This window comes from Convolutriloba macropyga, chromosome 9 (genome assembly GCF_964194025.1).
Source record: "Convolutriloba macropyga chromosome 9, txConMacr16.3, whole genome shotgun sequence".
Taxonomy (NCBI): Eukaryota; Metazoa; Xenacoelomorpha; order Acoela; family Convolutidae; genus Convolutriloba; species Convolutriloba macropyga.
The window spans coordinates 34,326,408-34,350,061 of NC_134476.1; the positions used below are offsets into that span (position 1 = coordinate 34,326,408).

Here is a 23,654-nt window from a genome sequence, read left to right on the forward strand (position 1 = left end):
TCAAAAAAGGGACAATTTAGGCAAATAAAAAACACCGAAAACAATACGTTGAAAACCTTATTAAAGAAGACGCAAAATGCTGACTAATCGACTCATTACTCAATTGCAGCAATAAAACCGAAAACAAATATCTGTAATGAAAAATAATAATTCGGCTCTTGGCGAACAAAGTGAAAATATTTGCAGTAAAAGCATTCTGCTTGAGACACTTTGGAGATAAGAATTGAAGATATCATCTCTGTTAGTATAGTGGTGAGTATCCCAGACTGTCACTCTGGAGACCGGGGTTCGATTCCCCGACAGAGAGAAATTTTTATGATGAAATTCGCTAAATCGGATCTGGTTCGCTTACAAAGAACTAAAATATTAAGCCCTAAAACAGGAACAATCTAGACAAATAACAAACAACAAAAACACCACGTTGAAAAGCTTATCAAAGAGACGCAAAATGCTCACTAATCGACTCTTTACTCAATTTCAGCAACAAAACTCAAAACAAATACCTGTAAAGGAAAAACATGGTTCATCGCTTGGCGATCAAAATGAAAATAATTGCCATAAAAGCATTCTTCTTGAGACAATTTGGAGATAAAAATTGCAGATACCATCTCTGGTAGTAAAGTAGTGAGTATCGAAGACTGTCACCCTGGAGACCGCGGTTTGATACCCCGACAGAGAGAAAATTTTCGATGAACTTCGCTAAATCGGATCAGGTCCACTTACAAAGAACTAAAAGAACTAAAATCTTATGCTCAAAAAAGGGACAATTTAGACAAACAAAAAAACAACGAAAACAACACGTTGAAAACCTTATTACAGAAGACGCAAAATGCTCACTAATCGACTCATTACTCAATTGCAGCAATAAAACCGAAAACAATTATCTGTAATGAAAAATCATAATTCGGCTCTTGGCGAACAAAAGGAAAATATTTGCCGTAAAAGCATTCTTCTTGAGACACTTTGGAGATAAGAACTGAAGATACCATCTCTGTTAGTATAGTGGTGAGTATCCCAGACTGTCACTCTGAAGACCGGGGTTCGATTCCCCGACAGAGAGAACTTTTTTGATGAAATTCGCTAAATCGGATCCGGTTCGCTTACAAAGAACTAAAATATTAAGCCCTAAAACAGGAACAATCTAGACAAATAAAAAACAACCAAAACACCACGTTGAAAAGCTTATTAAAGAGACGCAAAATGCTCACTAATCGACTCATTACTCAATTTCAGCAACAAAACTCAAAACAAATACCTGTAAAGGAAAAACATGGTTCATCGCTTGGCGATCAAAATGAAAATAATTGCCATAAAAGCATTCTTCTTGAGACAATTTGGAGATAAAAATTGCAGATACCATCTCTGGTAGTAAAGTGGTGAGTATCGCAGACTGTCACCCTGGAGACCGCGGTTTCATACCCCGACAGAGAGAAAATTTTTGATGAAATTCGCTAAATCGGATCAGGTCCACTTACAAAGAACTAAAAGAACTAAAATCTTAAGCTCAAAAAAAGGGACAATTTAGACAAACAAAAAAACAACGAAAACAGCACGTTGAAAACCTTATTACAGAAGACGCAAAATGCCCACTAATCGACTCATTACTCAATTGCAGCAATAAAACCGAAAACAATTGTCTGTAATGAAAAATCATAATTCCGCTCTTGGCGAACAAAGTGAAAATATTTGCCGTAAAAGCATTCTTCTTGAGACACTTTGGAGATAAGAACTGAAGATACCATCTCTGTTAGTATAGTGGTGAGTTTCCCAGACTGTCACTCTGGAGACCGGGGTTCGATTCCCCGACAGAGAGAACTTTTTTGATGAAATTCGCTAAATCGGATCTGGTTCGCTTACAAAGAACTAAAATCTTAAGCCCTAAAACAGGAACAATCTAGACAAATTAAAAAACAACAAAAACACCACGTTGAAAAGCTTATTAAAGGAGACGCAAAATGTTCACTAATCGACTCATTACTCAATTGCAGCAACAAAACTCAAAACAAATACCAGTGAAGGAAAAACATGGTTCGGCGCTTGGCGATCAAAATGAAAATAATTGACATAAAAGCATTCTTCTTGAGACAATTGGGAGATAAAAATTGCAGATACCATCTCTGGTTGTAAAGTGGTGAGTATCGCAGACTGTCAATCTGGAGACCGCGGTCTGATACCCCGACAGAGAGAAAATTTTGATGAACGTCGCTAAATCGGATCAGGTCCGCTTAACAAGAACTAAAATCTAAGCTCGAAAAAAGGGACAATTTAGACAAAAAAAACAACAAAAACACCACGTTGAAAAGCTTATTAAAGGAGACGCAAAATGTTCACTAATCGACTCATAACTCAATTGCAGCAACAAAACTCAAAACAAATACCTGTGAACGAAAAACACGGTTCGGCGCTTGGCGATCAAAATGAAACTAATTGCCATAAAAGCATTCTTGAGACAATGGGGAGATAAAAATTGCAGATACCATCTCTGGTAGTAAAGTGGTGAGTATCGCAGACTGTCACCCTGGAGACCGCGGTTTGATACCCCGACAGAGAGAAAATTTTTGATGAACTTCGCTAAATCGGATCAGGTCCACTTACAAAGAACTAAAATCTTATGCTCAAAAAAAGGACAATTTAGACAAATGAAAAAACAACGAAAACAACACGTTGAAAACCTTATTACAGAAGAGGCAAAATGCTCAATAATCCACTCATTACTCAATTGCAGCAATAAAACCGAAAACAATTATCTGTAAAGAAAAATCATAATTCGGTTCTTGGCGAACAAAGTGAAAATATTTGCCGTAAAAGCATTCTGCTTGAGACACTTTGGAGATAAGAACTGAAGATACCATCTCTGTTAGTATAGTGGTGAGAATCCCAGACTGTCACCCTGGAGACCGCGGTTTGATACCCCGACAGAGAGAAAATTTTTGATGAAATTTGCTAAATCGGATCAGGTCCACTTACAAAGAACTAAAAGAACTAAAATCTTAAGCTCAAAAAAAGGGACAATTTAGACAAACAAAAAAACAACGAAAACAACACGTTGAAAACCTTATTACAGAAGACGCAAAATGCCCACTAATCGACTCATTACTCAATTGCAGCAATAAAACCGAAAACAATTGTCTGTAATGAAAAATCATAATTCCGCTCTTGGCGAACAAAGTGAAAATATTTGCCGTAAAAGGATTCTTCTTGAGACACTTTGGAGATAAGAACTGAAGATACCATCTCTGTTAGTATAGTGGTGAGTTTCCCAGACTGTCACTCTGGAGACCGGGGTTCGATTCCCCGACAGAGAGAACTTTTTTGATGAAATTCGCTAAATCGGATCTGGTTCGCTTACAAAGAACTAAAATCTTAAGCCCTAAAACAGGAACAATCTAGACAAATTAAAAAACAACAAAAACACCACGTTGAAAAGCTTATTAAAGGAGACGCAAAATGTTCACTAATCGACTCATTACTCAATTGCAGCAACAAAACTCAAAACAAATACCTGTGAAGGAAAAACATGGTTCGGCGCTTGGCGATCAAAATGAAAATAATTGACATAAAAGCATTCTTCTTGAGACAATTGGGAGATAAAAATTGCAGATACCATCTCTGGTTGTAAAGTGGTGAGTATCGCAGACTGTCAATCTGGAGACCGCGGTCTGATACCCCGACAGAGAGAAAAATTTGATGAACGTCGCTAAATCGGATTTGGTCCGCTTACAAAGAACTAAAATCTAAGCTCGAAAAAAGGGACAATTTAGACAAAAAAACAACAAAAACACCACGTTGAAAAGCTTATTAAAGGAGACGCAAAATGTTCACTAATCGACTCATTACTCAATTGCAGCAACAAAACTCAAAACAAATACCTGTGAAGGAAAAACATGGTTCGGCGCTTGGCGATCAAAATGAAACTAATTGCCATAAAAGCATTCTTGAGACAATGGGGAGATAAAAATTGCAGATACCATCTCTGGTAGTAAAGTGGTGAGTATCGCAGACTGTCACCCTGGAGACCGCGGTTTGATACCCCGACAGAGAGAAAATTCTGATGAACTTCCCTAAATCGGATCAGGTCCGCTTACAAAGAACTAAAATCTAAGCTCGAAAAAAGGGACAATTTAGACAAAAAAACAACAAAAACACCACGTTGAAAAGCTTATTAAAGGAGACGCAAAATGTTCACTAATCGACTCATTACTCAATTGCAGCAACAAAACTCAAAACAAATACCTGTGAAGGAAAAACATGGTTCGGCGCTTGGCGATCAAAATGAAACTAATTGCCATAAAAGCATTCTTGAGACAATGGGGAGATAAAAATTGCAGATACCATCTCTGGTAGTAAAGTGGTGAGTATCGCAGACTGTCACCCTGGAGACCGCGGTTTGATACCCCGACAGAGAGAAAATTTTTGATGAACTTCGCTAAATCGGATCAGGTCCACTTACAAAGAACTAAAATCTTATGCTCAAAAAAAGGACAATTTAGACAAATAAAAAAACAACGAAAACAACACGTTGAAAACCTTATTACAGAAGAGGCAAAATGCTCAATAATCTACTCATTACTCAATTGCAGCAATAAAACCGAAAACAATTATCTGTAAAGAAAAATCATAATTCGGCTCTTGGCGAACAAAGTGAAAATATTTGCCGTAAAAGCATTCTGCTTGAGACACTTTGGAGATAAGAACTGAAGATACCATCTCTGTTAGTATAGTGGTGAGAATCCCAGACTGTCACTCTGGAAACCGGGGTTCGATTCCCCGACACAGAGAACTTTTTTGATGAAATTCGCTAAATCGGATCTGGTTCGCTTACAAAGAACTAAAATCTTAAGCCCTCAAACAGGAACAACCTAGACAAATAAAAAAACAACAAAAACACCACGTTGAAAAGCTTATTAAAGGAGACGCAAAATGCTCACTAATCGACTCATTATTCAATTGCAGCAGCAACAAAACTCAAAACAAATACCTGTGAAGGAAAAACATGGTTCGGCGATTGGCGAACAAAGTGAAAAAATTTGCTACAAAATCATTCTTCTGGAGTCACTTTGGAGATAAAAAAAGCAGCTACCATCTCTGTTAGCATAGTGGAGAGTTTCGCAGACTGGCACTCTGGAGACCGCGGTTTGAAACCCCGACAGAGAGAAAATTTTGATGAACTTCGCTAAATCGGATCAAGTCCGCTTACAAAGAACTAAAATCTTCAGCTCAAAAAAGGGACAATTTAGACAAATAAAAAACAACGAAAACAACACGTTGAAAACCTTGTTACAGAAGACGCAAAATGCTCACTAATCGACTCATTACTCAATTGCAGCAATAAAACCGAAAACAAATATCTGTAATGAAAAATCATAATTCGGCTCTTGGCGAACAAAGTGAAAATATTTGCCGTAAAAGCATTCTTCTTGAGACACTTTGGAGATAAGAATTGAAGATACCATCTCTGTTAGTATAGTGGTGAGTATCCCAGACTGTCACTCTGGAGACCGGGGTTCGATTCCCCGACAGAATGAACTTTTTTGATGAAATTCGCTAAATCGGATCTGGTTCGCTTACAAAGAACTAAAATCTTAAGCCCTAAAACAGGAAGAATCTAGACAAATAAAAAACAACAAAAACACCACGTTGAAAAGCTTATTAAAGAGACGCAAAATGCTAACTATTCGACTCATTACTCAATTGCAGCAACAAAACTCAAAACAAATACCTGTAAAGGAAAAACATGGTTCATCGCTTGGCGATCAAAATGAAACTAATTGCCATAAAAGCATTCTTGAGACAATGGGGAGATAAAAATTGCAGATACCATCTCTGGTAGTAAAGTGGTGAGTATCGCAGACTGTCACCCTGGAGACCGCGGTTTGATACCCCGACAGAGAGAAAATTTTTGATGAACTTCGCTAAATCGGATCAGGTCCACTTACAAAGAACTAAAAGAACTAAAATCTTAAGCTCAAAAAAGGACAATTTAGACAAACAAAAAAAAACAACGAAAACAACACGTTGAAGACCTTATTACAGAAGACGCAAAATGCTCACTAATCGACTCATTACTCAATTGCAGCAATAAAACCGAAAACAAATATCTGTAATGAAAAATCATAATTCGGCTCTTGGCGAACAAAGTGAAAATATTTGCCGTAAAAGCATTCTGCTTGAGACACTTTGGAGATAAGAACTAAAGATACCATCTCTGTTAGTATAGTGGTGAGTATCCCAGACTGTCACTCTGGAGACCGGGGTTCGATTCCCCGACAGAGAGGACTTTTTTGATGAAATTCGCTAAATCGGATCTGGTTCGCTTACAAAGAACTAAAATCTTAAGCCCTAAAACAGGAACAATCTAGACAAATTAAAAAACAGCAAAAACACCACGTTGAAAAGCTTATTAAAGGAGACGCAAAATGCTCACTGATCGACTCATTACTCAATTGCAGAAAAAAAACTCAAAACAAATACCTGTAAAGGAAAAACATGGTTCATCGCTTGGCGATCAAAATGAAAATAATTGCCATAAAAGCATTCTTCTTGAGACAAATTGGAGATAAAAATTGCAGATACCATCTCTGGTTGTAAAGTGGTGAGTATCGCAGACTGTCACCCCGGAGACCGCGGTTTGATACCCCGACACAGAAAATTTTGATGAACTTCGCTAAATCGGATCAGGTCCGCTTACAAAGAACTAAAATCTTAAGCTCAAAAAAGGGACAAGTTAGACAAATAAAAAACAACACGTTGAAAACCTTATTACAGAACACGCAAAATGCTCACTAATTGACTCATTACTCAATTGCAGCAATAAAACCGAAAACAAATATCTGTAATGAAAAATCATAATTCGGCTCTTGGCGAACAGAGTGAAAATATTTGCCGTAAAAGCATTCTTCTTGAGACACTTTGGAGATAAGAACTAAAGATACCATCTCTTTTAGTATAGTGGTGAGTATCCCAGACTGTCACTCTGGAGACCGGGGTTCGATTCCCCGACAGAGAGAACTTTTTTGATGAAATTCGCTAAATCGGATCTGGTTCGCTTACAAAGAACTAAAATCTTAAGCCCTAAAACAGGAACAATCTAGACAAATTAAAAAACAACAAAAACACCACGTTGAAAAGCTTATTAAAGGAGACGCAAAATGCTCACTAATCGACTCATTACTCAATTGCAGCAACAAAACTCAAAACAAATACCTGTGAAGGAAAAACATGGTTGGGCGCTTGGCGATCAAAATGAAAATAATTGACATAAAAGCATTCTTCTTGAGACAATTCGGAGATAACAATTGCAGATACCATCTCTGGTTGTAAAGTGGTGAGTATCGCAGACTGTCACCCTGGAGACCGCGGTTTGATACCCCGACAGAGAGAAAATTTTGATGAATTTCGCTAAATCGGATCAGGTCCGCTTACAAAGAACTAAAATCTTAAGCTCAAAAAAAGGGACAAGTTAGAAAAATAAAAAACAACAAAAACAACACGTTGAAAAGCTTATTACAGAAGACGCAAAATGCTCACTAATCGACTCATTACTCAATTGCAGCAATAAAACCGAAAACAAATATCTGCAATGAAAAATAAAAATTCGGCTCTTGGCGAACAAAGTGAAAATATTTGCCGTAAAAGCATTCTTCTTGAGACACTTTGGAGATAAGAACTACAGATACCATCTCTTTTAGTATAGTGGTGAGTATCCCAGACTGTCACTCTGGAGACCGGGGTTCGATTCCCCGACAGAGAGAACTTTTTTGATGAAATTCGCTAAATCGGATCTGGTTCGCTTACAAAGAACTAAAATCTTAAGCCCTAAAACAGGAACAATCTAGAAAAATAAAAAACAACAAAAACACCACGTTGAAAAGCTTATTAAAGGAGACGCAAAATGCTCACTAATCGACTCATTACTCAATTGCAGCAACAAAACTCAAAACAAATACCTGTAAAGGACAAACATGGTTCATCGCTTGGCGATCAAAATGAAAATAATTGCCATAAAAGCATTCTTCTTGAGACAATTTGGAGATAAAAATTGCAGATACCATCTCTGGTTGTAAAGTGGTGAGTATCGCAGACTGTCACTCTGGAGACCGCGGTTTGATACCCCGACACAGAAAATTTTGATGAACTTCGCTAAATCGGATCAGGTCCGCTTACAAAGAACTAAAATCTTAAGCTCAAAAAAAGGGACAAGTTAGACAAATAAAAAACAACAAAAACAACACGTTGAAAACCTTATTACAGAAGACGCAAAATGCTCACTAATTGACTCATTACTCAATTGCAGCAATAAAACCGAAAACAAATATTTGTAATGAAAAATCATAATTCGGCTCTTGGCGAACAAAGTGAAAACATTTGCCGTAAAAGCATTCTTCTTGAGACACTTTGGAGATAAGAACTAAAGATACCATCTCTTTTAGTATAGTGGTGAGTATCCCAGACTGTCACTCTGGAGACCGGGGTTCGATTCCCCGACAGAGAGAACTTTTTTGATGAAATTTGCTAAATCGGATCTGGTTCGCTTACAAAGAACTAAAATCTTAAGCCCTAAAACAGGAACAATCTAGACAAATTAAAAAACAACAAAAACACCACGTTGAAAAGCTTATTAAAGGAGACGCAAAATGCTCACTAATCGACTCATTACTCAATTGCAGCAACAAAACTCAAAACAAATACCTGTGAAGGAAAAACATGGTTGGGCGCTTGGCGATCAAAATGAAAATAATTGACATAAAAGCATTCTTCTTGAGACAATTTGGAGATAACAATTGCAGATACCATCTCTGGTTGTAAAGTGGTGAGTATCGCAGACTGTCACCCTGGAGACCGCGGTTTGATACCCCGACAGAGAGAAAAATTTGATGAACTTCGCTAAATCGGATCAGGTCCGCTTACAAAGAACTAAAATCTTAAGCTCAAAAAAGGGACAAGTTAGACAAATAAAAAACAACAAAAACAACACGTTGAAAACCTTATTACAGAAGACGCAAAATGCTCACTAATCGACTCATTACTCAATTGCAGCAATAAAACCGAAAACAAATATCTGTAATGAAAAATCATAATTCGGCTCTTGGCGAACAAAGTGAAAATGTTTGCCGTAAAAGCATTCTTCTTGAGACACTTTGGAGATAAGAACTAAAGATACCATCTCTGTTAGTATAGTGGTGAGTATCCCAGACTGTCACTCTGGAGACTGGGGTTCGATTCCCCGACAGAGAGAACTTTTTTGATGAAATTTGCTAAATCGGATCTGGTTCGCTTACAAAGAACTAAAATCTTAAGCCCTAAAACAGGAACAATCTAGACAAATTAAAAAACAACAAAAACACCACGTGGAAAAGCTTATTAAAGGAGACGCAAAATGCTCACTAATCGACTCATTACTCAATTGCAGCAACAAAACTCAAAACAAATACCTGTGAAGGAAAAACATGGTTCGGCGCTTGGCGAACAAAATGAAAATAATTGACATAAAAGCATTCTTCTTGAGACAATTTGGAGATAAAAATTGCAGATACCATCTCTGGTAGTAAAGTGGTGAGTATCGCAGACTGTCACCCTGGAGACCGCCGTTTGATACACCCACAGAGAGAAAATTTTGATGAACTTCGCTAAATCGGATCAGGTCCGCTTACAAAGAACTAAAATCTTAAGCTCAAAAAAAGGGACAAGTTAGACAAATAAAAAACAACAAAAACAACACGTTGAAAACCTTATTACAGAAGACGCAAAATGCTCACTAATCGACTCATTACTCAATTGCAGCAATAAAACCGAAAACAAATATCTGTAATGAAAAATCATAATTCGGCTCTTGGCGAACAAAGTAAAAATATTTGCCGTAAAAGCATTCTTCTTGAGACACTTTGGAGATAAGAACTAAAGATACCATCTCTGTTAGTATAGTGGTGAGTATACCAGACTGTCACTCTGGAGACTGGGGTTCGATCCCCCGACAGAGAGATTTTTTTTGATGAAATTTGCTAAATCGGATCTGGTTCGCTTACAAAGAACTGAAATCTTAAGCCCTAAAACAGGAACAATCTAGACAAATTAAAAAACAACAAAAACACCACGTTGAAACGCTTATTAAAGGAGACGCATAATGCTCACTAATCGACTCATTACTCAATTGCAGCAACAAAACTCAAAACAAATACCTGTGAAGGAAAAACATGGTTCGGCGCTTGGCGATCAAAATGAAAATAATTGACATAAAACCATTCTTCTTGAGACAATTTGGAGATAAAAATTGCAGATACCATCTCTGGTAGTAAAGTGGTGAGTATCGCAGACTGTCACCCTGGAGACCGCGGTTTGATACACCGACAGAGTGAAAATTTTGATGAACTTCGCTAAATCGGATCAGGTCCGCTTACAAAGAACTAAAATCTTAAGCTCAAAAAAAGGGACAAGTTAGACAAATAAAAAGCAACAAAAACAACACGTTGAAAACCTTATTACAGAAGACGCAAAATGCTCACTAATCGACTCATTACTCAATTGCAGCAATAAAACCGAAAACAAATATCTGTAATGAAAAATCATAATTCGGCTCTTGGCGAACAAAGTGAAAATATTTGCCGTAAAAGCATTCTTCTTGAGACACTTTGGAGCTAAGAACTAAAGATACCATCTCTGTTAGTATAGTGGTGAGTATCCCAGACTGTCACTCTGGAGACTGGGGTTCGATTCCCCGACAGAGAGAACTTTTTTGATGAAATTTGCTAAATCGGATCTGGTTCGCTTACAAAGAACTATAATCTTAAGCCCTAAAACAGGAACAATCTAGACAAATTAAAAAACAACAAAAACACCACGTTGAAAAGCTTATTAAAGGAGACGCAAAATGCTCACTAATCGACTCATTACTCAATTGCAGCAACAAAACTCAAAACAAATACCTGTGAAGGAAAAACATGGTTCGGCGCTTGGCGATCAAAATGAAAATAATTGACATAAAAGCATTCTTCTTGAGACAATTTGGAGATAAAAATTGCAGATACCATCTCTGGTAGTAAAGTGGTGAGCATCGCAGACTGTCACTCTGGAGACCGCGGTTTGATACACCGACAGAGAGAAAATTTTGATGAACTTCGCTAAATCGGATCAGGTCCGCTTACAAAGAACTAAAATCTTAAGCTCAAAAAAAGGGACAAGTTAGACAAATAAAAACAACAAAAACAACACGTTGAAAACCTTATTACAGAAGACGCAAAATGCTCACTAATCGACTCATTACTCAATTGCAGCAATAAAACCGAAAACAAATATCTGTAATGAAAAATCATAATTCGGCTCTTGGCGAACAAAGTGAAAATATTTGCCGTAAAAGCATTCTTCTTGAGACACTTTGGAGATAAGAACTAAAGATACCATCTCTGTTAGTATAGTGGTGAGTATCCCAGACTGTCACTCTGGAGACTGGGGTTCGATTCCCCGACAGAGAGTACTTTTTTGATGAAATTCGCTAAATCGGATCTGGTTCGCTTACAAAGAACTAAAATCTTAAGCTCAAAAAAGGGACAAGTTAGACAAATAAAAAACAACAAAAACAACACGTTGAAAACCTTATTACAGAAGACGCAAAATGCTCACTAATCGACTCATCACTCAATTGCAGCAATAAAACCGAACACAAATATCTGTAATGAAAAATCATAATTCGGCTCTTGGCGAACAAAGTGAAAATATTTGCCGTAAAAGCATTCTTCTTGAGACACTTTGGAGATAAGAATTGAAGATACCATCTCTGTTAGTATAGTGGTGAGTATCCCAGACTGTCACTCTGGAGACCGGGGTTCGATTCCCCGACAGAGAGTACTTTTTTGATGAAATTCGCTAAATCGGATCTCTGGTTCGCTTACAAAGAACTAAAATCTTAAGCCCTAAAACAGGAACAATCTAGAAAAATAAAAAACAACAAAAACACCACGTTGAAAAGCTTATTAAAGGAGACGCAAAATGCTCACTTATCGACTCATTACTCAATTGCAGCAACAAAACTCAAAACAAATACCTGTAAAGGAAAAGCATGGTTCATCGCTTGGCGATCAAAATGAAAACAATTGCCATAAAAGCATTCTTCTTGAGACAATTTGGAGATAAAAATTGCAGATACCATCTCTGGTAGTAAAGTGGTGAGCATCGCAGACTGTCACCCTGGAGACCGCGGTTTGATACACCGACAGAGTGAAAATTTTGATGAACTTCGCTAAATCGGATCAGGTCCGCTTACAAAGAACTAAAATCTTAAGCTCAAAAAAAGGGACAAGTTAGACAAATAAAAAACAACAAAAACAACACGTTGAAAACCTTATTACAGAAGACGCAAAATGCTCACTAATCGACTCATTACTCAATTGCAGCAATAAAACCGAAAACAAATATCTGTAATGAAAAATCATAATTCGGCTCTTGGCGAACAAAGTGAAAATATTTGCCGTAAAAGCATTCTTCTTGAGACACTTTGGAGCTAAGAACTAAAGATACCATCTCTGTTAGTATAGTGGTGAGTATCCCAGACTGTCACTCTGGAGACTGGGGTTCGATTCCCCGACAGAGAGTACTTTTTTGATGAAATTCGCTAAATCGGATCTGGTTCGCTTACAAAGAACTAAAATCTTAAGCTCAAAAAAGGGACAAGTTAGACAAATAAAAAACAACAAAAACAACACGTTGAAAACCTTATTACAGAAGACGCAAAATGCTCACTAATCGACTCATCACTCAATTGCAGCAATAAAACCGAACACAAATATCTGTAATGAAAAATCATAATTCGGCTCTTGGCGAACAAAGTGAAAATATTTGCCGTAAAAGCATTCTTCTTGAGACACTTTGGAGATAAGAATTGAAGATACCATCTCTGTTAGTATAGTGGTGAGTATCCCAGACTGTCACTCTGGAGACCGGGGTTCGATTCCCCGACAGAGAGTACTTTTTTGATGAAATTCGCTAAATCGGATCTCTGGTTCGCTTACAAAGAACTAAAATCTTAAGCCCTAAAACAGGAACAATCTAGAAAAATAAAAAACAACAAAAACACCACGTTGAAAAGCTTATTAAAGGAGACGCAAAATGCTCACTTATCGACTCATTACTCAATTGCAGCAACAAAACTCAAAACAAATACCTGTAAAGGAAAAGCATGGTTCATCGCTTGGCGATCAAAATGAAAACAATTGCCATAAAAGCATTCTTCTTGAGACAATTTGGAGATAAAAATTGCAGATACCATCTCTGGTAGTAAAGTGGTGAGCATCGCAGACTGTCACCCTGGAGACCGCGGTTTGATACACCGACAGAGTGAAAATTTTGATGAACTTCGCTAAATCGGATCAGGTCCGCTTACAAAGAACTAAAATCTTAAGCTCAAAAAAAGGGACAAGTTAGACAAATAAAAAACAACAAAAACAACACGTTGAAAACCTTATTACAGAAGACGCAAAATGCTCACTAATCGACTCATTACTCAATTGCAGCAATAAAACCGAAAACAAATATCTGTAATGAAAAATCATAATTCGGCTCTTGGCGAACAAAGTGAAAATATTTGCCGTAAAAGCATTCTTCTTGAGACACTTTGGAGCTAAGAACTAAAGATACCATCTCTGTTAGTATAGTGGTGAGTATCCCAGACTGTCACTCTGGAGACTGGGGTTCGATTCCCCGACAGAGAGAACTTTTTTGATGAAATTTGCTAAATCGGATCTGGTTCGCTTACAAAGAACTATAATCTTAAGCCCTAAAACAGGAACAATCTAGACAAATTAAAAAACAACAAAAACACCACGTTGAAAAGCTTATTAAAGGAGACGCAAAATGCTCACTAATCGACTCATTACTCAATTGCAGCAACAAAACTCAAAACAAATACCTGTGAAGGAAAAACATGGTTCGGCGCTTGGCGATCAAAATGAAAATAATTGACATAAAAGCATTCTTCTTGAGACAATTTGGAGATAAAAATTGCAGATACCATCTCTGGTAGTAAAGTGGTGAGTATCGCATACTGTCACTCTGGAGACCGCGGTTTGATACACCGACAGAGAGAAAATTTTGATGAACTTCGCTAAATCGGATCAGGTCCGCTTACAAAGAACTAAAATCTTAAGCTCAAAAAAAGGGACAAGTTAGACAAATAAAAACAACAAAAACAACACGTTGAAAACCTTATTACAGAAGACGCAAAATGCTCACTAATCGACTCATTACTCAATTGCAGCAATAAAACCGAAAACAAATATCTGTAATGAAAAATCATAATTCGGCTCTTGGCGAACAAAGTGAAAATATTTGCCGTAAAAGCATTCTTCTTGAGACACTTTGGAGATAAGAACTAAAGATACCATCTCTGTTAGTGTAGTGGTGAGTATCCCAGACTGTCACTCTGGAGACCGGGGTTCGATTCCCCGACAGAGAGTACTTTTTTGATGAAATTCGCTAAATCGGATCTGGTTCGCTTACAAAGAACTAAAATCTTAAGCCCTAAAACAGGAACAATCTAGAAAAATAAAAAACAACAAAAACACCACGTTGAAAAGCTTATTAAAGGAGACGCAAAATGCTCACTTATCGACTCATTACTCAATTGCAGCAACAAAACTCAAAACAAATACCTGTAAAGGAAAAGCATGGTTCATCGCTTGGCGATCAAAATGAAAACAATTGCCATAAAAGCATTCTTCTTGAGACAATTTGGAGATAAAAATTGCAGATACCATCTCTGGTAGTAAAGTGGTGAGCATCGCAGACTGTCACCCTGGAGACCGCGGTTTGATACCCCGACAGAGAGAAAATTTTGATGAACTTCGCTAAATCGGATCAGGTCCACTTACAAAGAACTAAAATCTTAAGCTCAAAAAAAGGGACAAGTTAGACAAATAAAAAACAACAAAAACAACACGTTGAAAACCTTATTACAGAAGACGCAAAATGCTCACTAATCGACTCATTACTCAATTGCGGCAACAAAACCGAAAACAAATATCTGTAATGAAAAATCATAATTCGGCTCTTGGCGAACAAAGTGAAAATATTTGCCGTAAAAGCATTCTTCTTGAGACACTTTGGAGATAAGAATTGAAGACACCATCTCTGTTAGTATAGTGGTGAGTATCCCAGACTGTCACTCCGGAGACCGGGGTTCGATTCCCCGACAGAGAGGACTTTTTTGATGAAATTCGCTAAATCGGATCTGGTTCGCTTACAAAGAACTAAAATCTTAAGCCGTAAAACAGGAACAATCTAGAAAAATAAAAAACAACAAAAACACCACGTTGAAAAGCTTATTAAAGGAGACGCAAAATGCTCACTAATCGACTCATTACTCAATTGCCGCAACAAAACTCAAAACAAATACCTGTAAAGGAAAAACATGGTTCATCGCCTGGCGATCAAAATGAAAATAATTGCCATAAAAGCATTCTTGAGACAATGGGGAGATAAAAATTGCAGATACCATCTCTGTTAGTATAGTGGTGCGTATCCCAGACTGTCACTCTGGAGACCGGGGTTCGATTCCCCGACAGAGAGGACTTTTTTGATGAAATTCGCTAAATCGGATCTGGTTCGCTTACAAAGAACTAAAATCTTAAGCCCTAAAACAGGAACAATCTAGAAAAATAAAAAACAACAAAAACACCACGTTGAAAAGCTTATTAAAGGAGACGCAAAATGCTCACTAATCGACTCATTACTCAATTGCAGCAACAAAACTCAAAACAAATACCTGTAAAGGAAAAACATGATTCATTGCTTGGCGATCAAAATGAAAATAATTGCCATAAAAGCATTCTTCTTGAGACAATTTTGAGATAAAAATTGCAGATACCATCTCTGGTAGTAAAGTGGTGAGTATCGCAGACTGTCACCCTGGAGACCGCGGTTTGATACCCCGACAGAGAGAAAATTTTGATGAACTTCGCTAAATCGGATCAGGTCCGCTTACAAAGAACTAAAATCTTAAGCTCAAAAAAAGGGACAAGTTAGACAAATAAAAAACAACAAAAACAACACGTTGAAAACCTTATTACAGAAGACGCAAAATGCTCACTAATCGACTCATTACTCAATTGCAGCAATAAAACCGAAAACAAATATCTGTAATGAATATCATAATTCGGCTCTTTGCGAACAAAGTGAAAATATTTGCCGTAAGAGCATTCTTCTTGAGACACTTTGGAGATAAGAATTGAAGATACCATCTCTGTTAGTATAGTGGTGAGAATCCCAGACTGTCACTCTGGAAACTGGGGTTCGATTCCCCGACACAGAGAACTTTTTTGATGAAATTCGCTAAATCGGATCTGGTTCGCTTACAAAGAACTAAAATCTTAAGCCCTAAAACAGGAACAATCTAGACAAATAAAAAACAACAAAAACACCACGTTGAAAAGCTTATTAAAGGAGACGCAAAATGCTCACTAATCGACTCATTACTCAATTGCAGCAACAAAACTCAAAACAAATACCTGTAAAGGAAAAACATGGTTCATCGCTTGGCGATCAAAATGAAAATAATTGCCATAAAAGCATTCTTCTTGAGACAATTTGGAGATAAAAATTGCAGATACCATCTCTGGTAGTAAAGTGGTGAGTATCGCAGACTGTCACACTGGAGACCGCCGTTTGATACCCCGACAGAGAGAAAATTTTTGATGAACTTCGCTAAACCGGATCAGGTCCACTTACAAAGAACTTAACTCTTAAGCTCAAAAAAAGGGACAATTTAGACAAATAAAAAACAACGAAAACAACACGTTGAAAACCTTTTTACAGAAGACGCAAAATGCTCACTAATCGACTCATTACTCAATTGCAGCAATAAAACCGAAAACAATTATCTGTAATGAAAAATCATAATTCGGCTCTTGGCGAACAAAGTGAAAATATTTGCCGTAAAAGCATTCTTCTTGAGACACTTTGGAGATAAGAACTGAAGATACCATCTCTGTTAGTATAGAGGTGAGTATTCCAGACTGTCACTCTGGAGACCGGGGTTCGATTCCCCGACAGAGATAACTTTTTTAATGAACTTCGCTATATCGGATCTGGTTCGCTTACAAAGAACTAAAATCTTAAGCCCTAAAACAGGAACAATCTAGAAAAATAAAAAACAACAAAAACACCACGTTGAAAAGCTTATTAAAGGAGACACAAAATGCTCACTAATCGACTCATTACTCAATTGCAGCAACAAAACTCAAAACAAATACCTGTAAAGGAAACACATGGTTCATCGCTTGGCGATCAAAATGAAAATAATTGCCATAAAAGCCTTCTTCTTGAGACAATTTGGAGATAAAAATTGCAGATACCATCTCTGGTAGTAAAGTGGTGAGTATCGCAGACTGTCACCCTGGAGACCGCGGTTTGATACCCCGACAGAGAGAAAATTTTTGATGAACTTCGCTAAACCGGATCAGGTCCACTTACAAAGAACTTAAAATCTTAAGCTCAAAAAAGGGACAATTTAGACAAATAAAAAACAACGAAAACAACACGTTGAAAACCTTATTACAGAAGACGCAAAATGCTCACTAATCGACTCATTACTCAATTGCAGCAATAAAACCGAAAACAATTACCTGTAATGAAAAATCATAATTCGGCTCTTGGCGAACAAAGTGAAAATATTTTGCCGTAAAAGCATTCTTCTTGAGACACTTTGGAGATAAGAACTGAAGATACCATCTCTGTTAGTATAGTGGTGAGTATTCCAGACTGTCACTCTGGAGACCGGGGTTCGATTCCCCGACAGGGAGAACTTTTTTGATGAACTTCGCTAAATCGGATCTGGTTCGCTTAAATAAAAAACAACAAAAACAGCACGTTGAAAAGCTTATTAAAGGAGACGCAAAATGCTCAGTAATCGACTCATTACTCAATTGCAGCAAAAAAACTCAAAACAAATACCTGTGAAGGAAAAACACGGTTCGGCGCTTGGCGATCAAAATGAAAATAATTGACATAAAAGCATTCTTCTTGAGACAATTTGGAGATAAAAATTGCAGATACCATCTCTGGTATCAAAGTGGTGAGTATCGCAGACTGTCACCCTGGAGACCGCGGTTTGATACCCCGACAGAGAGAAAGTTTTGATGAACTTCGCTAAATTGGATCAGGTCTGCTTACAAAGAACTAAAATCTTAAGCTCAAAAAAGGGACAATTTAGACAAATAAAAAACAACGAAAACAACACGTTGAAAACCTTATTACAGAAGACGCAAAATTCTCACTAATCGACTCATTACTCAATTGCAGCAATAAAACCGAAAACAAATATCTGTAATGAAAAATCATAATTCGGCTCTTGGCGAACAAAGTGAAAATATTTGCCGTAAAAGCATTCTTGAGACACTTTGGAGATAAGAATTGAAGATACCATCTCTGTTAGTATAGTGGTGAGTATCCCAGACTGTCACCCTGGAGACCGCGGTTTGATACCCCGACAGAGAGAAAATTTTTGATGAACTTCGCTAAATCGGATCAGGTCCACTTACAAAGAAATAAAATCTTAAGCTCAAAAGAGGGACAATTTAGACAAATAAAAAACAACGAAAACAACACGCTGAAAACCTTATTACAGAAGACGCAAAATGCTCACTAATCGACTCATTACTCAATTGCAGCAATAAAACCGAAAACAATTATCTGTAATGAAAAATCATAATTTGGCTCTTGGCGAACAAAGTGAAAATATTTGCCGTAAAAGCATTCTTCTTGCGACACTTTGGAGATAAGAACTGAAGATACCATCTCTGTTAGTATAGTGGTGAGTATTCCAGACTGTCACTCTGGAGACCGGGGTTCGATTCCCCGACAGAGAAAATTTTTGATGAACTTCGCTAAATCGGATCAGGTCCACTTACAAAGAAATAAAATCTTAAGCTCAAAAGAGGGACAATTTAGACAAATAAAAACAACGAAAACAACACGCTGAAAACCTTATTACAGAAGACGCAAAATGCTCACTAATCGACTCATTACTCAATTGCAGCAATAAAACCGAAAACAATTATCTGTAATGAAAAATCATAATTTGGCTCTTGGCGAACAAAGTGAAAATATTTGCCGTAAAAGCATTCTTCTTGCGACACTTTGGAGATAAGAACTGAAGATACCATCTCTGTTAGTATAGTGGTGAGTATTCCAGACTGTCACTCTGGAGACCGGGGTTCGATTCCCCGACAGAGAGAACTTTTTCGATGAAATCCGCCAAATCGGATCTGGTCCGCTTACAAAAAACTTAAACCTTAAGCTCGAAAAAAGGACAATTTAGACAATTAAAAAAAATAACGAAAAAACACGTTGAAAACCTCATTACAGAAGACGCAAAATGCTCACTAATCGACTCATTACTCAATTGCAGCAACAAAACTCAAAACAAATACCTGTGAAGGAAAAACATGGTTCGGCGCTTGGCGATCAAAATGAAAATAATTGACATAAAAGCATTCATCTTGAGACAAATTGGAGATAAAAATTGCAGATACCATCTCTGGTATCAAAGTGGTGAGTATCGCAGACTGTCACCCTGGAGACCGCGGTTTGATACCCCGACAGAGTGAAAGTTTTGATGAACTTCGCTAAATCGGATCAGGTCCGCTTACAAAGAACTAAAATCTTAAGCTCAAAAAAAGGGACAATTTAGACAAATAAAAAACAACGAAAACAACATGTTGAAAACCTTTTTACAGAAGACGCAAAATGCTCACTAATCGACTCATTACTCAATTGCAGCAATAAAACTCAAAACAAATATCTGTAATGAAAAATCATAATTCGGCTCTTGACGAACAAAGTGAAAATATTTGCCGTAAAAGCATTCTTCTTGAGACAATTTGGAGATAAAAATTGCAGATACCATCTCTGGTATCAAAGTCATGAGTATCGCAGACTGTCACCCTGGAGACCGCGGTTTGATACCCCGACAGAAAGAAAGTTTTGATGAACTTCGCTAAATCAGATCAGGTCCGCTTACAAAGAACTAAAATCTTAAGCTCAAAAAAAGGGACAATTTAGACAAATAAAAAACAACAAAAACAACACGTTGAAAACCATATTGCAGAAGACGCAAAATGCTCACTAATCGACTCATTACTCAATTGCAGCAATAAAACCGAAAACAAATATCTGTAATGAAAAATCATAATTCGGCTCTTGGCGAACAAAGTGAAAATATTTGCCGTAAAAGCATTCTTCTTGAGACACTTTGGAGATAAGAATTGAAGATACCATCTCTGTTAGTATAGTGGTGAGTATTCCAGACTGTCACTCTGGAGACCGGGGTTCGATTCCCCGACAGAGAGAACTTTTTTGATGAAATTCGCTAAATCGGATCTGGTTCGCTTAAATAAAAAACAACAAAAACACCACGTTGAAAAGCTTATTAAAGGAGACGCAAAATGCTCACTAATCGATTCATTACTCAATTGCAGCAACAAAACTCAAAACATATACCTGTGAAGGAAAAACATGGTTCGGCGCTTGGCGATCAAATTGAAAATAATTGACATAAAAGCATTCTTCTTGAGACAATTTGGAGATAAAAATTGCAGATACCATCTCTGGTATCAAAGTGGTGAGTATCGCAGACTGTCACCCTGGAGACCGCGGTTTGATACCCCGACAGAGAGAAAATTTTGATGAACTTCGCCAAATCGGATCAGGTCCGCTTACAAAGAACTAAAATCTTAAGCTCAAAAAAAGGGACAATTTAGACAAATAAAAAACAACGAAAACAACACGTTGAAAACCTTATTACAGAAGACGCAAAATGCTCACTAATCGACTCATTACTCAATTGCAGCAATAAAACCGAAAACAAATATCTGTAATGAAAAATCATAATTCGGCTCTTGGCGAACAAAGTGAAAATATTTGCCGTAAAAGCATTCTTCTTGAGACACTTTGGAGATAAGAATTGAAGATACCATCTCTGTTAGTATAGTGGTGAGTATCCCAGACTGTCACTCTGGAGACCGGGGTTCGATTCCCCGACAGAGAGAACTCTTTGGATGAAATTCGCTAAATCGGATCTGGTTCGCTTACAAAGAACTAAAATCTTAAGCCCTAAAACAGGAACAATCTAGACAAATAAAAAACAACAAAAACACCACGTTGAAAAGCTTATTAAAGGAGAAGCAAAATGCTCACTAATCGACTCACTACTCAATTGCAGCAACAAAACTCAAAACAAATACCTGTAAAGGAAAAACATGGTTCATCGCTTGGCGATCAAAATGAAAATAATTGCCATAAAAGCATTCTTCTTGAGACAATTTACAGATAAAAATTGCAGATACCATCTCTGGTAGTAAAGTGGTGAGTATCGCAGACCGTCACCCTGGAGACCGCGGTTTGATACCCCGACAGAGAGAAAATTTTTGATGAACTTCGCTAAATCGGATCAGGTCCACTTACAAAAAACTAAAATCTTAAGCTCAAAAAAGGGACAATTTAGACAAATAAAAAACGACGAAAACAACACGTTGAAAACCTTATCACAGAAGAGGGAAAATGCTCACTAATCGACTCATTACTCAATAGCAGCAATAAAACCGAAAACAATTATCTGTAATGAAAAATATTTCGGCTCTTGGCGAACAAAGTGAAAATATTTGCCGTAAAAGCATTCTTCTTGAGACACTTTGGAGATAAGAATTGAAGATACCATCTCTGTTAGTATAGTGGTGAGTATCCCAGACTGTCACTCTGGAGACCGGGGTTCGATTCCCCGACAGACAGAACATTTTTGATGAAATTCGCTAAATCGGATCTGGTTCGCTTACAAAGAACTAAAATCTTAAGCCCTAAAACAGGAACAATCTAGAAAAATAAAAAACAACAAAAACACCACGTTGAAAAGCTTATTAAAGGAGACGCAAAATGCTCACTAATCGACTCATTACTCAATTGCAGCAACAAAACTCAAAACAAATACCTGTAAAGGAAACACATGGTTCATCGCTTGGCGATCAAAATGAAAATAATTGCCATAAAAGCCTTCTTCTTGAGACAATTTGGAGATAAAAATTGCAGATACCATCTCTGGTAGTAAAGTGGTGAGTATCGCAGACTGTCACCCTGGAGACCGCGGTTTGATACCCCGACAGAGAGAAAATTTTTGATGAACTTCGCTAAACCGGATCAGGTCCACTTACAAAGAACTTAAAATCTTAAGCTCAAAAAAGGGACAATTTAGACAAATAAAAAACAACGAAAACAGCACGTTGAAAACCTTATTACAGAAGACGCAAAATGCTCACTAATCGACTCATTACTCAATTGCAGCAATAAAACCGAAAACAATTATCTGTAATGAAAAATCATAATTCGGCTCTTGGCGAACAAAGTGAAAATATTTGCCGTAAAAGCATTCTTCTTGAGACACTTTGGAGATAAGAACTGAAGATACCATCTCTGTTAGTATAGTGGTGAGTATTCCAGACTGTCACTCTGGAGACCGGGATTCGATTCCCCGACAGGGAGAACTTTTTTGATGAACTTCGCTAAATCGGATCTGGTTCGCTTAAATAAAAAACAACAAAAACAGCACGTTGAAAAGCTTATTAAAGGAGACGCAAAATTCTCACTAATCGACTCATTACTCAATTGCAGCAATAAAACCGAAAACAAATATCTGTAATGAAAAATCATAATTCGGCTCTTGGCGAACAAAGTGAAAATATTTGCCGTAAAAGCATTCTTCTTGAGACACTTTGGAGATAAGAATTGAAGATACCATCTCTGTTAGTATAGTGGTGAGTATCCCAGACTGTCACCCTGGAGACCGCGGTTTGATACCCCGACAGAGAGAAAATTTTTGATGAACTTCGCTAAATCGGATCAGGTCCACTTACAAAGAAATAAAATCTTAAGCTCAAAAGAGGGACAATTTAGACAAATAAAAAACAACGAAAACAACACGTTGAAAACCTTATTACAGAAGACGCAAAATGCTCACTAATCGACTCATTACTCAATTGCAGCAATAAAACCGAAAACAATTATCTGTAATGAAAAATCATAATTCGGCTCTTGGCGAACAAAGTGAAAATATTTGCCGTAAAAGCATTCTTCTTGAGACACTTTGGAGGTAAGAACTGAAGATACTATCTCTGTTAGTATAGTGGTGAGTATTCCAGACTGTCACTCTGGAGACCGGGGTTCGATTCCCCGACAGAGAGAACTTTTTTGATGAAATTCGCTAAATCGGATCTGGTTCGCTTAAATAAAAAACAACAAAAACACCACGTTGAAAAGCTGGTTAAAGGAGACGCAAAATGCTCACTAATCGACTCATTACTCAATTGCAGCAACAAAACTCAAAACAAATACCTGTGAAGGAAAAACATGGTTCGGCGCTTGGCGATCAAAATGAAAATAATTGACATAAAAGCATTCATCTTGAGACAATTTGGAGATAAAAATTGCAGATACCATCTCTGGTATCAAAGTGGTGAGTATCGCAGACTGTCACCCTGGAGACCGCGGTTTGATACCCCGACAGAGAGAAAGTTTTGATGAACTTCGCTAAATCGGATCAGGTCCGCTTACAAAGAACTAAAATCTTAAGCTCAAAAAAAGGGACAATTTAGACAAATAAAAAACAACGAAAACAACATGTTGAA

The 23,654-nt window shown here is 37.3% G+C and overlaps 2 protein-coding genes and 29 non-coding genes across 31 annotated transcripts in view; 29 read left to right on the forward strand and 2 right to left on the reverse strand.

Moving 5' to 3' along the window:
* The window catches only part of LOC142346191 (uncharacterized), a 332,292-nt gene that overhangs the window by 237,079 nt on the left and 71,559 nt on the right, over nt 1–23,654 (reverse strand). The gene's annotated exons all lie outside the window — the stretch shown is intronic.
* The window catches only part of LOC142345352 (ribosome assembly protein METTL17, mitochondrial-like), a 225,150-nt gene that overhangs the window by 142,410 nt on the left and 59,086 nt on the right, over nt 1–23,654 (reverse strand). The window lies entirely within an intron of this gene.
* Nucleotides 236–307, forward strand: Trnad-guc (transfer RNA aspartic acid (anticodon GUC)). The gene has a single exon. It is a non-coding gene; the product is annotated as a tRNA-Asp (tRNA).
* Nucleotides 989–1,060, forward strand: Trnad-guc (transfer RNA aspartic acid (anticodon GUC)). Its single transcript has one exon. It is a non-coding gene; the product is annotated as a tRNA-Asp (tRNA).
* Trnad-guc (transfer RNA aspartic acid (anticodon GUC)) lies at nt 1,742–1,813 on the forward strand. Its single transcript has one exon. It is a non-coding gene; the product is annotated as a tRNA-Asp (tRNA).
* Trnad-guc (transfer RNA aspartic acid (anticodon GUC)) lies at nt 3,234–3,305 on the forward strand. The gene has a single exon. It is a non-coding gene; the product is annotated as a tRNA-Asp (tRNA).
* On the forward strand, nt 5,453–5,526 carry Trnad-guc (transfer RNA aspartic acid (anticodon GUC)). Its single transcript has one exon. It is a non-coding gene; the product is annotated as a tRNA-Asp (tRNA).
* On the forward strand, nt 6,203–6,274 carry Trnad-guc (transfer RNA aspartic acid (anticodon GUC)). Its single transcript has one exon. It is a non-coding gene; the product is annotated as a tRNA-Asp (tRNA).
* On the forward strand, nt 6,935–7,006 carry Trnad-guc (transfer RNA aspartic acid (anticodon GUC)). Its single transcript has one exon. It is a non-coding gene; the product is annotated as a tRNA-Asp (tRNA).
* On the forward strand, nt 7,679–7,750 carry Trnad-guc (transfer RNA aspartic acid (anticodon GUC)). Its single transcript has one exon. It is a non-coding gene; the product is annotated as a tRNA-Asp (tRNA).
* Nucleotides 8,420–8,491, forward strand: Trnad-guc (transfer RNA aspartic acid (anticodon GUC)). Its single transcript has one exon. It is a non-coding gene; the product is annotated as a tRNA-Asp (tRNA).
* Nucleotides 9,163–9,234, forward strand: Trnad-guc (transfer RNA aspartic acid (anticodon GUC)). Its single transcript has one exon. It is a non-coding gene; the product is annotated as a tRNA-Asp (tRNA).
* On the forward strand, nt 9,907–9,978 carry Trnad-guc (transfer RNA aspartic acid (anticodon GUC)). The gene has a single exon. It is a non-coding gene; the product is annotated as a tRNA-Asp (tRNA).
* Nucleotides 10,651–10,722, forward strand: Trnad-guc (transfer RNA aspartic acid (anticodon GUC)). Its single transcript has one exon. It is a non-coding gene; the product is annotated as a tRNA-Asp (tRNA).
* Nucleotides 11,394–11,465, forward strand: Trnad-guc (transfer RNA aspartic acid (anticodon GUC)). The gene has a single exon. It is a non-coding gene; the product is annotated as a tRNA-Asp (tRNA).
* Nucleotides 11,765–11,836, forward strand: Trnad-guc (transfer RNA aspartic acid (anticodon GUC)). Its single transcript has one exon. It is a non-coding gene; the product is annotated as a tRNA-Asp (tRNA).
* On the forward strand, nt 12,510–12,581 carry Trnad-guc (transfer RNA aspartic acid (anticodon GUC)). The gene has a single exon. It is a non-coding gene; the product is annotated as a tRNA-Asp (tRNA).
* Trnad-guc (transfer RNA aspartic acid (anticodon GUC)) lies at nt 12,881–12,952 on the forward strand. Its single transcript has one exon. It is a non-coding gene; the product is annotated as a tRNA-Asp (tRNA).
* On the forward strand, nt 13,626–13,697 carry Trnad-guc (transfer RNA aspartic acid (anticodon GUC)). The gene has a single exon. It is a non-coding gene; the product is annotated as a tRNA-Asp (tRNA).
* Nucleotides 14,369–14,440, forward strand: Trnad-guc (transfer RNA aspartic acid (anticodon GUC)). Its single transcript has one exon. It is a non-coding gene; the product is annotated as a tRNA-Asp (tRNA).
* On the forward strand, nt 15,112–15,183 carry Trnad-guc (transfer RNA aspartic acid (anticodon GUC)). The gene has a single exon. It is a non-coding gene; the product is annotated as a tRNA-Asp (tRNA).
* On the forward strand, nt 15,481–15,552 carry Trnad-guc (transfer RNA aspartic acid (anticodon GUC)). Its single transcript has one exon. It is a non-coding gene; the product is annotated as a tRNA-Asp (tRNA).
* Trnad-guc (transfer RNA aspartic acid (anticodon GUC)) lies at nt 16,967–17,038 on the forward strand. Its single transcript has one exon. It is a non-coding gene; the product is annotated as a tRNA-Asp (tRNA).
* Trnad-guc (transfer RNA aspartic acid (anticodon GUC)) lies at nt 17,712–17,783 on the forward strand. Its single transcript has one exon. It is a non-coding gene; the product is annotated as a tRNA-Asp (tRNA).
* On the forward strand, nt 18,777–18,848 carry Trnad-guc (transfer RNA aspartic acid (anticodon GUC)). The gene has a single exon. It is a non-coding gene; the product is annotated as a tRNA-Asp (tRNA).
* On the forward strand, nt 19,145–19,216 carry Trnad-guc (transfer RNA aspartic acid (anticodon GUC)). Its single transcript has one exon. It is a non-coding gene; the product is annotated as a tRNA-Asp (tRNA).
* Trnad-guc (transfer RNA aspartic acid (anticodon GUC)) lies at nt 20,259–20,330 on the forward strand. The gene has a single exon. It is a non-coding gene; the product is annotated as a tRNA-Asp (tRNA).
* On the forward strand, nt 20,957–21,028 carry Trnad-guc (transfer RNA aspartic acid (anticodon GUC)). Its single transcript has one exon. It is a non-coding gene; the product is annotated as a tRNA-Asp (tRNA).
* Nucleotides 21,697–21,770, forward strand: Trnad-guc (transfer RNA aspartic acid (anticodon GUC)). The gene has a single exon. It is a non-coding gene; the product is annotated as a tRNA-Asp (tRNA).
* Trnad-guc (transfer RNA aspartic acid (anticodon GUC)) lies at nt 22,441–22,512 on the forward strand. Its single transcript has one exon. It is a non-coding gene; the product is annotated as a tRNA-Asp (tRNA).
* Nucleotides 23,139–23,210, forward strand: Trnad-guc (transfer RNA aspartic acid (anticodon GUC)). The gene has a single exon. It is a non-coding gene; the product is annotated as a tRNA-Asp (tRNA).